Genomic DNA, 16,728 nt, shown 5'->3' with positions numbered 1-16,728 from the left:
ACACCAAATCGTAACTATATTTGACTGGATGATGCCAGTAGGTCTATCCTCGGCTTACGTTTTGGCCAAATTTGGCGCTGTATATGGCAGCCTTCAGACACGCACTAGGATGGGGTTTGGCCAGTATAGATTCAGATTGTTCTTTGCAGAGTTTTACTTTATTACACATGTCAAACCACGTTTTTTGGATTTCATACTGGTGTTCAATTCTGTTTATTTGTAACAGCTGAACAAATGTTCCAAATCTGAAATTCTGTGGGCAAAATAAGCAGAAAAATGTAGCACAGCCAAAATCTAAAGACTGGCGTTCATGACCATACAAGGTTCGACATGTCTTTTCTCACACTCTGGCCTGGGAAAACATTGGCATTTCATGCTTAGTTTACACAGAACGTGTTGGTTTTAGTAACACTTTAGTGATACCACCTGTGCCTCGGAAACGTTGACTTTCTCATCGAAAATGGTCTCGCTTACTGCGTTCAGCACCGTCTACCTTATTGTTGCAGGCAGCCGTATAATTGGCACTACCGATAGTTGTAGTATGCCAGGAAGCTACAGACAAGAAGCACTGTGCCATTTTTTTTTTTTTTTATTCCTTTTTTTTCTTTTAAGCTTCAGTCTGTTCGATAAGATTGCCAAGGCTATGGGGCATCTGTACCTGGATGTGAGGGGAGAACTTACCACGCTCCTGATTTTAGCACCCTTTTCCACTTTTACAACCATAGTCGGATAACGCCTACTTGTATTTTGTTGCATCTTCCCTTTCACATATCGTGACTTAATTGCAAATTACCTTTTCACTTAAAATGTTAATAAATCACCTGCAGATAAAAAAAAAAATTGGGCCCGGGCAGTTTGTCATAATGTGCTAGTTTGCACCCGTTTATGGCTGGCTTTAGTATGCATCACATACTAGCACGTTATGACACTTATCTGTGAACGAAGCCCTCCAGCAGCGCTCTGTCATTGCTGAAGGTGCTCCCATCTTCACCTGTCTTCTGGGTTCGTGGGATTCGGCGATATGGATGGCTAGCTGAGCTGGTGATGACGTTACTACCATGCATGCGCGAGGAAGTCGCTGTGTACAGCATGGCTCTGAAGGAACAGCACGGGTATGCCGTTCAGAGCGCATGGGCCAGTGGCGCCCCCGGCTGCATCTAAAGTAAATCTCTCCTAAATGTAGGTAAAAAAAAAAATCATACAAGGGAGTTTACTCCCACTTTAAATTCTACCCAGCTGTCTTCTTTAATGTAATATTAAAGCAAACCCCACCGCATCTTGCTCCTTCCCTGCCTACTTTTAATTAAATTGCAAATATTTTTTATAAATACCTCTTTAGGGGAGCCCAGCCTATGCTTCCACTTTACTCACCCAGCTGCATGAAGCCTCCTAACATAGGTACGTCATATCCGGAAGCTTCAAGGAGAGTGTAGAACACACCGCCCATGCACTACCACACATCATGCGGGGCCAGCTGCAAGAACCTGGAAGAGATAGATGGCTCCCGATGGCCCAAGCCCAGTAGATAGTGGCACCAGGACTTGGATTCGATGGCCTTGGATTATAGCAGGTCAATGTTGGATCTCACTGGATTTGTGAGTATGTGTAAGAGGGGAAAGAAAAAAAGAATGGCGGGGGGTGTTACCATAATTACCTTTTGTACTGGGATCTCATGGGGTCTTTTAGGCACATGTGTTGGATGTTTTGAAAGTGACAGGTTCACGTTCTTCTCCTGATGACTGTACTTTATGCCATCCTCCATAACATTTAACTAATGGCTTTGGAGTACACACTGTATAATCAGGTTTATTAGGAGATATATCATGCTTTATGTACCTCTGTCATAGGCAGCGTTCGGCTTTGCGTCCTTCCCATAGATCAATACCTTTACTTTCTCTAGAGCTGTAATGGTCAGGCACATGGCTTTCTTTTCTGCTAATGGGTGTTTGGATTTAATGACCTGATGCCTTAACTGTCTTCTCTTACATTATTTAAGATAAATGGCTTTAGGGCCTATCCCCCGTGATGATAATGTAAAGTGTCATTAAGGGTAACCATAGACATGAGAAGACAGTTCTCCTCGTATCTGGGGGGGGGGGGTATTTTTGCCTTCAAGAGCACCCCCACGGGCTGCAAAACCTGAGCTAACCACTATTCTCTTTTGAGCTAAGGGGCGCTAGAACTAAAAATTCTCTACTCCAAATTCTCTACTCCAAATTCTCTACTCCAAATTCTCTACTCCAAATTCTCTACTCCAAATTCTCTACTCCAAATTCTCTACTCCAAATTCTCTACTCCAAATTCTCTACTCCAAATTCTCTACTCCAAATTCTCTACTCCAAATTCTCTACTCCAAATTCTCTACTCCAAATTCTCTACTCCAAATTCTCTACTCCAAATTCTCTACTCCAAATTCTCTACTCCAAATTCTCTACTCTTGCTTGGCTAAGGCTGGCCATAAACGGAATTAATTTTCTTTTTTGCAACCAAGGTTTGTCAGTGTTGGAAGAATCCCTCCCGCGGAGTCGTTGTTTTCTCCCGGCGGGGTACTTGGGTACATTCAGCCTGCCAATTCATGGTTCCGATCAGCAGGAACAGGGCAAGATTTGAACCGTTTATGGCTGGCTTTAGTCAAGCTGTCGTGTTTGACACCAGATCTTGTTGCCTAAAGTAGTCAAACTGTTCATGCACATGGGACTGAGCTGATTTGCCATCTGACCATGTAGAATTCTGGATCTAAAATACAGTTGTGTTGGTTGGTACCATATACCAAAGTTATGAATGCACATAGGTGGTCAGATATTTCACTGAAAGTGATGAAAAGCAAATGTTCCCATGATTGGCCAGATTGGGAACTGTGGGTCTTCTCCTTGGCGCACGTGGTGATTGGGATCATCCATGGATGGTGAGAGGATCGTCCATTCTTTTCACTGCAGAACTGTTCATTAGTTGCCAATATTTTGTGTCGCGTCTTTTGAAAGTTATTAAAACACCAATGTCCATTAACATTCATTATCTGTTTTGGATTGTCTATTTCAGTGTTTCTCAACCTTTTTTCAGTCAAGGCACCCTTTACAATTCCGAACAATCTCGAGGCACCCCATTCTAAAATTAAAAAAACGAAATTAAAAATTTTACATAATGCAGGACACCCATATGTGTAGGACACCGAACATTAGTAGTGATTTATTCTTCCAAAACAAACACTTTTGCACACTGGTACTGACTAGTATTCCAGTGTTTCTCTTCTCCCTCAGTTTTCTCTTCCTCACAGCTAATGTTACCCCAGCACTGGTGGGCAGGAGAAGAGCAAATAAGAGTGTTGTGCAGGTGTCCAACGTCCTTATCAACTGATAATAGGACACTGGCGATTAAAAGGTTGTAATGGTGCACAATGAAAACCTGTGGCTTTGTGTAATGAATAGGTAGGCTTGATCCACCCGCCTACTTGTATACATGTTTCTGGGCAGTTTCTAGGCATTTTGCCAAGGCACCCCTGAAGACCTCTGAAGGCACACCAGTGTGCCTAGGCACCCTGGTTGAAAAGGCTGGTCTATTTCATGAGATTCTTCTAACTGTGCTATTATGGCCAGTTCAGGAGACATTTATGTCTAGGGAGCATCTTCAGACAATCCTAGATCACTCTGGAAGGAAAATTGCGCAGAACGGATCCTCCGCTTTTTTTATCTTCACCTTTTTTGGCACTCGAACTACTTGGCTCTGTTCCAGTTGCACTCTGTTCAATCTCTTCAGAGGTTATAAATCTATAAAAAGTTCACCTGTTGCTGTGATTCCCCCTTTGTGAGACTTTACATCAGACTGTAATAAAAAGCTGGAAGCTGTTTGTTCCCTGAGAAACTTGGTTAGACGTGTCTGAATTGTCATAGCCTGAGATGTTCCAAGCCCAATCTACCACCAGAAAAGTTCTGATCTGCAGATGTGGCTTAAAAATCAAAGCCTCTACAATTGATCTTGCAGAAATTGTCACCCGTATCTTTTAAACCCCTTTCACACTTATGTGACGCAATTTTGCCACGACTTTGACGCGATTTTGAGCAATGGCTCGGGCTATATATCTAAAAACGCATTAAAATCGTGCCAAAGTAGTGCAGGAACTACTTTGAAGTCGGTGCGACTTCAAAACGCACTGATATGAATGGGGCTCATTGAAAATAATGGAAAACGACTTGTCATGCGATTTTGCGGTCCAAAATTGCAGGACAAGTCGCACTAGTGTGAAAGGGGCCTTCTAGTTAAAAGAGAGAGTCTAAAAATATAGGTGCCACTGTCTAATTATTTCAGGTGCGACTTTTCTGTAAAATGAACAGTCCACGTTGATCCTACCACTTATGAGAGATGTTTTGAGGTGTATGATTGTGTATTCCCAAACCTTGGTCTAGTAATCTTTTTGTATGAAGTTGGCTTTTGTGGACATGTCTGGATAGCGTCAGTCCTTTTTGAATACATGTTGTTGGAACCCAAATTGTCCCTTCTCTTTCTGTATATTGATAACATTGTAATTTTAAGAACAAAAAATCTACGTACCATTTTCGCTAAGCGATATACAGCTGTCACACGACCAAACTGTTTACTAGCCTGTATGTGGGAAACAGTAGCCCTCTGCTACTGGTCACATGTTAAAAAAAAAAACAAAAAAAAAACAAAAAAAAAAACTTTGAAATACAGGGTTAAAATAAAAAATATACAGACTGTTTCATATTGTCATACAAATACACACTATATTGTCAAAAGTATTGGGACACCTGCCTTTACACGCACATGAGCTTTAATGGCATCCTGGGCTTAGTTTTTCCACCCCAAACTTGCTCATCCATGTCTTTATGGATCTTGCTTTGTGCACTGTCCAAATCATTTGGTAGACTGGGGGGGTCTTTGTTCCAGTGAAGGAAACTCATAGGAAACTCAGGCGTCAGCATACCAAGACATTTTGGACAATTTTTAATGCTCCCAATTTTGTAGGAACAGTTTGGGGATGACCCCTTCCTGTTCCAACATGACTGCACACCATTGCACAAAGCAAGGTCTATAAAGACATGGAAAAGCAAGTTTGGGATGGAGGAACTTGAGGTCAGGACTCTGAGCAGGCCAGTCAACTCAATAGAACACCTTTTGGGATGAATTGGAGCAGAAACTGCGAGCCAGGCCTTCTCTTCCACATCAGCGCCTGACCTCACAATTGCGCTTCTGGAAGAATGGTCAAACATTCCCATAGACACACTCCTAAACCTTGTGGACAGCCTTCCTGGAAGAGTTGAAGCTGTTATAGCTGCAAAGGGTGGGCCAACTCAATATTGAACCCTACAGACTAAGACTGGTGTTCCAATACTTTTGATATATATTTGAAATTAAATCCTCTTCTTTTTTTGGCAATAACCTGGCATGGTCGGATTTCTGACAATCGCAGGCTGTCAAGCCTCTTCAGCCTGTGCCCTTAGACTAAGAGGGAGGCGAAGCCTTCACCAATCAATATGTAATATCCCACCCTCATTGCATTTTTATCTAGTAAGTGGGCTTTCATTTACCACTGTTGTACACCCACATGTGTGACTCTTTAGTCATATGGCCTGCTCAGATGTGATCAAGGTGGAAATGCTCAGCATAGAAACGCACTGTAAGCTAAGCATGTGCACTAGCTGCCAACAGCTGTTCAGGAGAATCACCAGGTGCAGTGGGGACGTGCATAGGAGGGAGGGATAGAGAACAGCAGGATCAACCAGGTGTTTTCACAAAATACAGAAAATTCTTATAGTGACTGAGCATGACCAGCATGTAATACACAATTTATTGATTTGTTTTTAATGACCCTTTGAAGCCTTTGATCTTCCAAGTAATCTCTACTTCCTCCACTCTGTAGCCCCAGTTCTTTAGGTGAAATCGTCATTGATCCAAGAGGAATGATGGTGACATGGAGCTCCATGCACTTCTGTAATGACCATGGCTTGTGGGCAAAGCTGGGAACTCAGATTCTGGAATAACTTCTCTGGCATTCCCAAGAGAGACTTATTCCATGGGTATCCTAAAATTGTGTCTGTGTGGCTTATCGTATATGGTGCCCTCGGAGTGGTTCGTGCCCATTCAACTTGGCAAATACCCATTAAGTCTCACGTTCCAATTGACTGCTTGTATAAAAACTAGTGAATTATAGTGATGTACTAATAGGCATGTACACATAGGTGTACATAGTTATAACCAAGACCAAATTTTCCTGTTATGTATACGTTTAGACAATGCGTGTAAAGGAATAGAAGTCATAGCCCCAGCAATTCATCCCATTGAACTGCCTTGTAGCAAACAAAAATAAGATCTCTGCTCTGACCTCCTCTGTCTTTTTCCCGCCTGGCCTGCAAATCCCTGGGATGGAAAGCAAATGTGTCAGTTGGTGCATTATTTAGCACAGCGGAAGAGCAAGTCTGGCAGTGCAGGATAATGTGCCTGACAAGCGGCTCCACTGTTGACGTGGAGGAGAGACATCAAAACCCACCACGCTGTTCTGTACTGACAGCACAAACAGATATAGGGATATAGCAGACTAGGGACTGTGCCAGAAATAGCACGGGGCTTCCATGGAGAATGGAAGAGAGTTGGTGTCACCCAAAGCAACTGATGAGATATGTGCTATATGTAGGAGTTGAAACAAGCCAGTTCAAAGCTTGGGTCATGGGACTTTTTCGTGGCCTTAATCTGATGGATGGCATTATGTCCCCCCACCTTTTACCAATGAAGAAATGTGAATCTGACATTTTGTTTTGATGGATAAAAGTGTAGCATGCACTGGACTGAAGACTCCATGAAAAATGCCGGTAGCAGCAGTCGTTGCTGCTCCTTAAAGGAGAAGTACAGCCAAATCTTGTTTGGCTGTACTACTTCTGTGGATCACAGGGGTGCAGTTTGTTTTGCACTCCTGTGACCCATTTTCAGCTGACAGCAAGCTGAAGCCCGCTGACGTTAAAGCCAGTCCAGGTTCATTGCACCCATGTGGCCGGGATCCACCCTGTGCCTGGACTGACACCTGGCTGACTCTCTCAGCTCCCGCCACCTCCACAGCCCATTGCTGGGGGGGGGGGCAGAGTTGCTGACTGACAGTCACCAGCTCTCTGCTCATGGAGCTCGGAGAACCGAGTGACCGGCGGTGTTTGCTCAATTTTCAGTCTTAAAGCCGGATCGGATCAATGCTGCATCCACCTAGGTAGTACGATTCTACCACAAAATAAACATTCCCATGCGCTCTTAATTTGCTAGCATGCTAAATATAAGGATCTTTGCTCTGTGTGAAAGCAGTGATCTCTCTGCAGAGGTCCAACACACCACCTTGCTGATATGGCTCTAAAGCACTGCAATCATCCCTGCAGAGCTCTAGCTCCATGTTAGAAGGGGGTGGTGTGTTGACTTTGTGTAGCCAAAGCGAGGGTCTTTATGTATAGATTGCTGGAAGAGGACAGGCTTATTTTTATTCAGGCTGTGGCTACTTTTTTAATGAAAACAGAGTTTGAACACGTTTTGATGCACCATTTAATGTATTCAGCTTTTTTTTTTTTTTTTTTCACGGAGCGGATGACATTTGTGTCATCCGCTCCGTGTGCCCGCATATCATCCCATCCGTTTGCGGATGATATACGGACATAATTTAAGTATATGGCACTGCGGATGATACCGCTGACATCCGATTTTCCTTCCTTTACGTTTTTTACACGGATGAAAAAATAGGGTTCTGTTCCATTCGAAAAAATGGAACAGAACTGAAAGGAGGAAAATCGGATGGCAGCGGATGGTATTCCGCTGACATCCGCAGTGCCATTCACTTACATTATGTCCGCAAATCATCCGCAAAAAAATAGGATGATTTGCGGACACACGGAGCGGCCGTGTGAAAGGACCCTAAAGGTTAGGGCAGCAGCTGATTTTATCACATCTCGATCTTTAAAAAATCAAAAACTTAGTTCACCCCAATTAAGCTGCCAATGCTTGGTGTTGGAAAATGGAGCCCCGTGGGAATTTTATAGCTTCTGGTCATCTTTCTCTGCATTATCTGCAAAGGAATGCATGATTAATATGAGATGTGTATGAACCTGTTATTGATCCTCCACCTCCCCTCTCCTTCCTCACTGATAAACAGCATTCCTGCTTTGTGTGTAATGGGAGGAAGTGGAGGAGGACCAGTTCGCTGCCCCCACCACATCCCCACACCGATTGATGGATTACTTCTGTTTTGGTACACTGAGCTTTGTATTTAAAGGGAACCTGTCACAGCCAAATGTCTTGATGCTTCCTTGCATAGGAGACTTTCACTTGCAGGTCTTGCGCTAGTACCAGACCTGGGACTTATTATCGTTAATTAAAGATTGATCCTGCAAAAATGGGCACTGATAGTATAAAAATGTAAAAAAAAAAAAAAAACTCACCACTGCCTAGTTTTTGCAGGTGGAACTTTTCTGTAATTGAACAGTCATTGATCCACTACCACGAGAGATAACTGGATGTTTTAAAATTGTGTATTCCCAAAATTTCACTTGGCCTAGTAACCATTTATACGAAGTTGGCTTTTGTAGACGTGTCCTGATGGCATTAGTCCTTTTTGATTACTGTTGGAACCCAACGACCAGTATTCCATTTGAGAAGACCTTTAAGCCCCTGATCGTCCATGTAATCTCTACTTCCTCCACCCTGTAGTCCCAGTTCTTTTGGTGAGATTTCCATTGACACAGTGGAAATGATGGTGACATGGAACTTGCTCTACTGGGGTGACCATGGCTTGTGGGAAAAGTTAAGAATGATGGGTTCTTACATCATTTCTCTGACATTAAGAGACTTATTTAATTGGTATCCTAAAATTGTATAAGATTTGTGTGTTTTACAGTATACTGGCTGTACTGGTTAGTGCCCTTGTAACTTGGCAAATACTCATTACATCTTTGTTTCCTATTGTCTGCTTACATAAGAGTGAATTACTTGGTGTATACCACTGGTCTCCAAATTGCAGCCCGATGGCCGAATGTGGCCTTTTTGCCTGCTTTTATCTGGCCCTTGGGGCAATATTTCATCTACGGACACCAACAATAGGGCATGAGCCCCGCCCTCTCCACTGACACCAACGAATAAAAAAAGCCTTTCTTGCAGTAAAGCTAAACCGCATGTTTTCACTTCTTGGGGCTGGTATGTGACATGTGAGTTAGACACTGGCTGCTTCCATGAGAGGTTTTTGAGAACAGTGTCTGGCCATGTGATAAAACCCCATTGACTTTGGCTATCAGTCAGGGTCTACTTCTTCCAGCGCCATTTTTGTTTTACAAATATTTTTAAGGTTTTGAAGGCTGAACAACAAAAGGTATAAAAGTCAATACACAAGTGCAATAAAAAAAAAAAAAAAAAAAAAACCTTAAACTACTAAGGTATATCCTTTTGGTGCTGAAACATTACAACTAGCCCAAGCAATCACAAAGTTCTTCACTAGCTAATGGCAAGTCCAGAGTATGCAAATTCAATAACTTTCGTTCATAGTCCTAGTGCAGGTCAGTAAAACTATTAATCAAGAAGTATTGCTTACATGGTTGTACACCCTGAGGGGGAAAAAAGGGGTTGGAAGAGAGGGAGAAAAAGGAAGGACTCTAAAGCCTCGTACACGCGTCGCAAATTGGCAGGGAATTTTCGCCCGACGACCGATCTGCCGATTTTCGGCTTGTTAGTATGATGCTTCCGACAACCGACTCCGACTTTTTGGCCGAAAAAAATCTGGTGTGCAGGCTATAAAATTTTTGTCCACCATCAAAACGCATCCGATTTTCGTACAGTCAGTACAGATTTCGACAGGGAAAAATCTTATGAGCAAGTCTGGGCATGCTCAGAGAAGAAAGAACACAAAGAAAGCAAACCAACACATGACATCACTTCTGAAGTAGAATTTTGTCGGGCGAGAAAATTTGTGTGCAGTCTAGGCATATTCCAACCAACAAAACGCCACTCTGGACAAAAGATGGACGATCGGTCGGCCAATAATCGTTGCGTGTGTACTAGGCTTAACTCCCATGACAAGTGAGGCGGAAGCCAGAGAAAAAAAAAAGGAAAGCGGCATGAGAAGACCAGGAGCTACCGAAGATTGGCCTAAATAGTGAAAAGAGAAGAGGGGTGGAGAGAACTGAGGAGAAGCAGAAAAGGTGACTTGCCTGGAGAGAGAAGAGTATCCTGTGCGGTGCATTCCATTGTGCTGTCCCGGAGCAGGCCGCAGTAATAGTCCTATCAGTAGCAGGGCCTCCAGTGCCTTTTTGAAAACAAAAAAACGTTTGTAAGCTCCAATTTTGCAATGAAGTTGAGCAATCAAAGTGTGATTGAGCTGAAGTCTGCATGCTGCTTTAAATAAAAAAAAAAAAAAATCTCTTTTATAGAATGCTTCACAGTACATGCAAGGTCCTCGAACGATAAGACAGGGCCTGTCGGGTGAAGAGATGTGGACAAGTCAAGTGATGCCTTCCTAATTTTGGGCCTAGTCATGTGCCTACACCAGTTGTACTGGTCCATAAATTGAGAGAGGTCAAATGAAGACAGATTATGTCCAGCTCCGAGGAGAGCAACTATTATGTAGATCAAGGTCTGTTGCCTCCACTGTATTTTTGAATTGTTCTTTGCAGATTTCGTCAACCTGAAGTGCCAGTAGGGAGTCGGCTGCTGTAATGCCATGTCTTATGACAGACCTGTTAGTACTCATTTGCATTTTCTTGTTTGGGCAGTACAAACGCATGTTACTTAGTGGCAAATAGTTGAAAAGAGGCCCTTGTGCAAGACCCACCATTTGGCTACTGGCCAAGCAAAAGGCACAAAGCTGGCCATACACTATTTGAATTTTGGTCCATTTCTGATGAGTCGGTTGAAATTCCCATCCATGGCTGGCCCTGTTGCAACTTTCCTGCTCCACGTTTTTCAATCAAATGACCTGGACATAAGTGCCGTCCAAAATGGCTCCATCCAATCAGATGAAGCTGGGGCATTCCAACTGCTGGTGCCAGCTTGTCAGTACAGTAGCCACAGTGGGAGATTTCCATCCACGCTATACAGCATGGATAGACGAGAGTCAATTGGACTCCTAATCTAGTAAAAATAGAGACCGAAGTCTCGAGGTTCCTGTGAAACTGTGCAGTTTCTGCACATTATATTGCAGGTAAAAGCACAGAAAAATCAGCTTTTTCCCTTTTCTATAAAAAAACATTTTTCCTATTTCTTTGCAATGTACCTTTTGGACATGCTAAATAATTGATACACCTGAAAGTTCTTACTCCCTAGCAAAGCTACTCAATTCATAACTCTCTCTTCTGGTAGTGTCTGACTGTGCTGTCCCAGCCCCTCTGCTCCTCCCCCCAGAAGCTGCGTAAAAGGGTTACGTAACGAGATGAAGGGTTAAGAGGAATAGTATGTTTTTGTCTGAGTGAATGCTACGGACATCACATCCAAAATGGCGGCTTTTAGAAGTCTACACAAGGAAGATTTTACCGGTTCATGTGTATAAATGCTCATATAAGAATTTTGCTTGAATGAATTGTCGTGTGTTTTTTATATTTATAATTATATAATATCAAACCAAATAATATCTCTGCGCTATGGATGCATAAACCTGAACCCAAAGTGCTGCTGTTTAAATACTAAGTGCCTCAGTAGTGCAAATCAAATACAAATAATAGTGTAAGTTTGGATGCAAACATACATAATTACATGTGCATAAATCAATCAATATAACATGAATAAATATATAAAAAATATATACAGAAGTCCCAAAAAAAGTTAAGTTCTCTAAGCAAGTAGCCAGTGAAAGTGCAATGTGCTTAGGTGCTCCTTATTATGCAGATCAGTGCCAATCCGTGCCAAAGTAAAGTGCAATATCGTGAGGATCCACTCCCTATGGATACTTCCACTTGCCAGACTGCCAGGACCCCCTAGCAATATTGCATATGGGTCAAACACGCCTAGTCCAGTGTGGAATGGGATCTTTTTTCCTTGGGACTGGTTAAATTCCAATAATCGATCTCCCCTAGATGGACCAATATGGTATGGGACCGTAAGGAAAGAAGACTCAAAATAGTGTAATCCCGTTTAAATTATTTATTAAATAAAGCAAGAATAACACGCACATTTTAAATAGTAAGAAAAGCCTTGTAATGGATGCGTCTGAAAAGACTTCCTGGTTGGCGGTGCTCGCTCGGGCTGCGCTGGTCCCGGCTATGTGAGTGTTATTCTTGCTTAAATTTATTAAATAAAACGGGATCACTTTATTCAGTATACCTATTTTGTGCTGTATGTATGTATGTATGTATGTATGTATGTATGTATGTATGTATGTGTATATATATATATATATATATATATATGTGTGTGTGTGTGTGTGTGTGTGTGTGTGTATATATAGTAAGGTAGGGTTGTAACCCCTCTGTTATATTTTTTGCCATTTGTGTCTGATTTGGTGAGATGTACCTTCACTTCCTGTGTCCCATAGTCAAAACAGGGAGTAAGGGAATTCCTTGTGGACCACCAGAACTAGTGTCCCCATTGGACAATGTCCCCTCTATTACTTTTCTGGGGACAACCCAGAACTTATGGCTTTTCTTTTACTTTCAATGATATGGTAAACAGGACAAATTAAGAGGGCCCATCTCCCTAATGGGTACAGACTGCAATAAAAATCTAATGGGTGTTCTAATCCCTCTCCACTCTATCCAAAACTAAAAAAATGTTTTGCCTTGTTTACTTTAAATGAGCTGAGATTCACACAAAATTGGATCTCTGCATCGAATGAAAACACACTTTTGTTTACATCTGCGTTCCCATAGACTCTCACTGAATCTTCTTTGAGATCCATCTGAAACACATCTGATCGGACTGCCCTTTAAGGGGGTTTGCATTTCAAAACAGTTTTTTTGAAAAAGATTCACTTTTTCTCCATAATAACCAATCTGGCTGGTGCTTATGTCAGCAGTACAGGTGTTGTCTCCATTGTACCACCATGATTGTGGAGACTAGATAAAGCTGCCCTTTTTTATCTTGGCCTCCAGCCTGTTCTCTTTCCTGCCAATGTCAGATTGTCCCGGTAGGACAAAGCATCACGGCGGCTCTGTTCAATAACTCTGTTTACACACACTTCTCATTGTGTGACTGAGCAGCCCATTGAGTTTTGTCTTTATCAGCCTGTCCCATGGGGTGCAGGAGATGGATCAGAGGCCATGTAACTCCATACATCTCCTCCCCGTAGCTCATGTTCTAGGTAAACCAGCTCGGTGGCTTCTCCCCCACCCAGGAACTCCAGAGGAAGCGGTGACAGCCTGACATTCCACATCAGGGTGTGCCTGCTCTCTGACAAGCAGCTGGCTTTGTCTCTGCTTGTTTATTGTCTCTGCTATTTTCTTCCCCCTCCCCAGTGCAGTTGGCAGTGTGTCTCCAAACAGGCCGTGTCCCTCCACCACCACTCCCTTCCCAATTTTCTGAAAGTCATATGACCGCCTGCCATTGGCCTTTTTACAAGCGTGTTTTATCTCCCTTGTAAAGTGGTGATATCAATAACTTCTATTGTAGCACTTCATTGTTTTACTTTTCATTGCTTGTGCTTCTCCACCAATTGTATAGGACACAAATGTTCTGCACGTGCGCGCTTTGAGACTTTCCCTAAAAGGCCACAGTTCATGTTTGTCACTTTCCCAACCTCGCTTATTTATAAGAATTATTTTTTTTCACAATGTCTTTGTTATAAGGACTATAAGGTTATATGAACCTACTCACTTTTTTAAAGGGTTACATTTTTCATAAATTTACGAGCACCGTATAACCTCCCCAGTCCCCACTGTACTTACCTACATCAGTCAGTGCTCAGGTAGCCCATGTAGTGTGCTTCTTCCTCTTCGTGCAGTGCTTCTGGGATGGATCAGAGTGATGCTATGTGCAGGTGCTGACCAATCGAGTCACTCTGCTCTGTCCCGGAAGACCTGCAGAGAAGGAGAATTTTGAATCCCTGGGCTGCGTAGGCACTGACAGCTCCTCACCCATGGAGGTAAGTACAACAGACACTAGGGAGTGGGAGGAGGGTGGACGGTGTTCATTTTTTAAATTTTTTTGTCAAAAGGGTGAATTAACACTTGATAGCCGCAAGATCCTGCATTGGTCCTATGCTATGCATGTTTTTAGTATGTGCTAAAGTTTGCAAGCATGGACCCTATTGGCCACTGTCGTTGCTCAGGGCCAACCTTGAAGTATGTAGTCAGTGCACCTCTTCTGCCACTAATGCACACTATTGATGTTTACGTGCCGGCTATGAATGACCCATTCATGCAGCCGCACGTGCGCAGAATGATCAGTATAGTGGTGAGCACTTCTGCTCTGCAGCACTGGGGTCCTCGGATCGCATCCTGATCAAGACACTACCTGCATGGGGATTTGTGTGTCCTTTTAAGCTGGGGGTTTTTTGGGGCCCATTTTCACTTGTGCCCTTTGGCAAAGCATCCGTTCTATGTGGGGTGCATTGTGGTGCTGCTAATTGTTCATACCACCACCCCCCCCCCCCCCCATTGCATTGTATAGTAGAGCACAATGCAGGGCAATACTGTGTTTTAGGAAAAGAACCGTGTACATTTTTTTTTTTTGGGGGGGGTTCGTTGACTGTTGGGGTACATTGACTGCCCAATGTTGAATGTTGACCACACTAATGCAATGCATGCCATTAAATGCACTGCAATGAATCCCTTTAGTGTGAATAGGCCCTCCTGTGATGACGTGTAGTTTGTTAGCTCAGTTAAAATAGTTATTTACTCGATTTACAGATATTAGTCTTGCCATGACACTCAGGTTGTCTTTTCAGACAAAAATGTTCTGCAACATTTTTAAGGAACAACTTTGTCGGTAAAGGAGGTTAATTAGCCGATTGTCATTTTGTGTTGCTGGCATTATTTGGGTAGCTCATTTGTTAGGGATCCCGAGGGAAAAGGGACCAGTGATGTGCAGAGTGTAGAACTGTTGGTAGTTAGTGGAGGGTCATCTTTTCCTAGAGGGCCAGATTTGAGATAGTCGGAGGTGCCCTTCTGTAACCACCTAAGGCTGCAGATGTCTCACTGAAAGAGGAAGGTGATCAGTGAACCGTTGAGCTATACTCTTCATGTGTACACGTGCTGAGAAAAGATTTGGGTTTCCTCAGCTTGTTCTCATGCTCGGATTCGCGCTTGATAACCTTTGAGTGGGTTGCACCTCTTGCAGACATACAGGATAGCTTTAAAGGGACTTAACTGGAATGCAAAAAGAGGTCATCCTTATCCCTTACCAAATTGGACCGATTGTGCTGCCAGTGGACTCCCAGCTTACGTACTTGGTTGCGGTTCATGTAAAATAAAGATAGCTGTAATTTTACCATTTTTCTGTTCTGTTAAGCTACCTATAAATGGGAGATGATCTTTGGTCTTGATCTGGGTTCCTTTTTAGCTAGGTTTGGATAGCAGACTTATTTGTTATGGCTGTGGGGTGCAATGGACCTAGTTCACAATTTGAGCTTGCAGCTGCTATGGTCAATTTCTATTGGCCAATCCCATTTTAACACCAGCACTGGGCCTATGAAGAGAAATTATGTGGATCTCTCGCTTTTAACGTAGTTGTCATGTTGAGTCAATGGCTTCAGTAATCCAAGTCGCAAAGTCAAATCAAGTATATATTTCTGTGACGGTTCTCATTTTATCCAGGTCATAGTATTAGCTGCTCACATTCAATCTGACCTGTTCTGAAGATATTTAGCGTACCAAGCCAGGGAGATCCCCACCCCCCCAGCATTTATATACACATGGGTAGCACTGACTCCTTATCCAGTCACCATGGAAAGCCAGATGTTGTCCAATCTTCAACATTATAATGCCATTTTCAAGTGGTTGTAAACCTCAGACATGAAATATAATAAAGCATATCCCTCTGTAGTTTGTACCGGTCTCAATCCAAAACACTGTCTTTTCTGTCCACTGCTTCTTCCTCTATCAGTAGGAGTCCCTTTTTGACGTGTTTTTCCTGACACCAAGAAAAAAATGGGGATGGCAGAGAGATCTGCTGATTGACAGCAGCAGTTCTGTTCGTGTGAAAGGGGGTGTGTCTCTTCTCTCCAATCTGCTCTCAGAGCTCTCCTTACTGAGCTCTGCAGAGTAACTTTACCTCTCCGCCCCCTGCTTTTCAGAGCGGAGATCCTGTGTATATTCTATACTTTGAATTGATGTACAACTTGTGTAGGAGGATTTTTCATCTGTGTATCACCTGAGGCCAGTCAGTTCACCAGGTATAGGTAAGGGTTTATAACCACTTTAACCGCTCTACCCCCTTGTTTTGACAATTGACATCTTCAGTTCACCATGATAGAATTCAAAAGATTAACAAATCTGAAGCCTTCCGAACAAGGATGGGGAATTATGTAACTAGAGCAGGGTGGTTCCACAATTTCCAACCCTCCCATCCAGTTCTTGAGCAATAACTTACACCTTTCTATAGTGATTAGATTAGGGTGGTTCTACAATTGTGTGGCTGTGAATGCTGGGGGATCTTTGTATAACTTTTTAGAACTGAAGAAGATAACGGATCAAGCATGAAGCTCAGGAATTAGGATTTTCTGGCAGCATGCTTGTTCAGGGGTATTTACTCAAAGTACTGAAAACCAGGAAACTAGCATCTTCAGGGAATTCAGCAACACAATGCGTAGTTGTTAGCACAGGTTCTCTTTAA

General features: G+C 42.8%; 1 protein-coding gene across 1 annotated transcript in view; it reads left to right on the top strand.

The window, feature by feature from the left end:
* The window catches only part of JUP (junction plakoglobin), a 118,889-nt gene that overhangs the window by 52,213 nt on the left and 49,948 nt on the right, over nt 1-16,728 (top strand). The gene's annotated exons all lie outside the window — the stretch shown is intronic.

This window comes from Pelophylax lessonae, assembly GCF_965119305.1.
Source record: "Pelophylax lessonae genome assembly, chromosome: 11".
In the NCBI taxonomy this organism is placed as follows: domain Eukaryota; kingdom Metazoa; phylum Chordata; class Amphibia; order Anura; family Ranidae; genus Pelophylax; species Pelophylax lessonae.
This window is presented reverse-complemented; position numbering and strand designations above follow the sequence as displayed.